This window comes from Schistocerca americana, chromosome 6 (assembly GCF_021461395.2).
Source record: "Schistocerca americana isolate TAMUIC-IGC-003095 chromosome 6, iqSchAmer2.1, whole genome shotgun sequence".
Taxonomy (NCBI): domain Eukaryota; kingdom Metazoa; phylum Arthropoda; class Insecta; order Orthoptera; family Acrididae; genus Schistocerca; species Schistocerca americana.
In genome coordinates this window covers 289,712,080-289,714,579 of record NC_060124.1, presented here as the reverse complement: position 1 = coordinate 289,714,579, position 2,500 = coordinate 289,712,080, and positions in this window count along the sequence as shown.

Sequence of the window (2,500 nt, the reverse complement as noted above, 5' to 3'; positions counted from 1 at the left end):
ACTCTGCTCACAATCACAACCACACGTCAACCAGACACTCTTATCACGCACTACTCTCTGCCTGTAACAGGCACAGAGACAATATGTAAGCACCAGCATGGAACAACACCCAGTGCATCCTCTCCGCCACATTAGACAATCCACACTATCATAACCAGACCGGGAGGTCCACTCACAAAACAGAATATCCCACCCTTCCGACAACCACCATTGCTCAGCTAAGCCACCAACACCCACACATGTCCTACACAGGGGTACACCCAACATCACAATACTGCCTCCTGTCACAGCACACAAACAATGGCAGGAATGAAAGACACAGGTCTGCCACAAGCATGGAATCAGAGCGCCGCCTGTCATGAGCCAAAGGTGCATCCTGACGTGGCAAATCAGATGATGCCGCAGGCATCCACTTACTATAATCACAATCAACAAACCGGCCGCCGCCGCCGCCCCCCCCCCCCCCAATACACCTTTCCTTACAACAATGTGTACCTTAACCTAACCCATATTGTACCTTAACCTAACCCATATTGTACCTTAACCTAACCCATATTGTACCTTAACCTAACCCATATTGTACCTTAACCTAACCCATATTGTACCTTAACCTAACCCATATTGTGCCTTAACCTAACCCATATTGTGCCTTAACCTAACCCATATTGTGCCTTAACCTAACCCATATTGTGCCTTAACCTAACCCATATTGTGCCTTAACCTAACCCATATTGTGCCTTAACCTAACCCATATTGTGCCTTAACCTAACCCATATTGTGCCTTAACCTAACCCATATTGTGCCTTAACCTAACCCATATTGTGCCTTAACCTAACCCATATTGTGCCTTAACCTAACCCATATTGTGCCTTAACCTAACCCATATTGTGCCTTAACCTAACCCATATTGTGCCTTAACCTAACCCATATTGTGCCTTAACCTAACCCATATTGTGCCTTAACCTAACCCATATTGTGCCTTAACCTAACCCATATTGTGCCTTAACCTAACCCATATTGTGCCTTAACCTAACCCATATTGTGCCTTAACCTAACCCACGTTGCGCCTTAACCTAACCCACGTTGCGCCTTAACCTAACCCACGTTGCGCCTTAACCTAACCCACGTTGCGCCTTAACCTAACCCACGTTGCGCCTTAACCTAACCCACGTTGCGCCTTAACCTAACCCACGTTGCGCCTTAACCTAACCCACGTTGCGCCTTAACCTAACCTATATTGCGCCTTAACCTAACCTATATTGCGCCTTAACCTAACCTATATTGCGCCTTAACGTAACCTATATTGCGCCTTAACCTAACCTATATTGCGCCTTAACCTAACCTATATTGCGCCTTAACGTAACCTATATTGCGCCTTAACCTAACCCACGTTGCGCCTTAACCTAACGCACGTTGCGCCTTAACCTAACCCACGTTGCGCCTTAACCTAACCTATATTGCGCCTTAACCTAACCTATATTGCGCCTTAACGTAACCTATATTGCGCCTTAACCTAACCTATATTGCGCCTTAACCTAACCTATATTGCGCCTTAACGTAACCTATATTGCGCCTTAACCTAACCCACGTTGCGCCTTAACCTAACGCACGTTGCGCCTTAACCTAACCCACGTTGCGCCTTAACCTAACCCACGTTGCGCCTTAACCTAACCCACGTTGCGCCTTAACCTAACCCACGTTGCGCCTTAACCTAACCCACGTTGCGCCTTAACCTAACCCACGTTGCGCCTTAACCTAACCCACGTTGCGCCTTAACCCAACACACGTTGGGCCTTAACCCAACACACGTTGGGCCTTAACCCAACACACGTTGGGCCTTAACCCAACACACGTTGGGCCTTAACCCAACACACGTTGGGCCTTAACCCAACACACGTTGGGCCTTAACCCAACACACGTTGGGCCTTAACCCAACACACGTTGGGCCTTAACCCAACACACGTTGGGCCTTAACCCAACACACGTTGGGCCTTAACCCAACACACGTTGGGCCTTAACCCAACACACGTTGGGCCTTAACCCAACACACGTTGGGCCTTAACCCAACACACGTTGGGCCTTAACCCAACACACGTTGGGCCTTAACCCAACACACGTTGGGCCTTAACCCAACACACGTTGGGCCTTAACCCAACACACGTTGGGCCTTAACCCAACACACGTTGGGCCTTAACCCAACACACGTTGGGCCTTAACCTGCTCTGTAATTGTCATACGACGCGTTAAATTAGTGTAGTGTTGCCTAACTGCAACCCCCGCAATATAGTTTGCTACTCGCACTGCCCGGTCCCCAGAGTATCGCTTCATGTTAAACACCTTGCAGCTATACACTGTAATGCGGATGGCAGCAGGACGTACATGCTCAATGCCCTTCGCAGTTGTTCATTGGCATTCGCATGGCGAAGCACAGCCTACGTTGTGGTACGGCTTGTGTCAACTGTCCGCTGATGTTGTACGTCCAAATCACACACTGTACTGC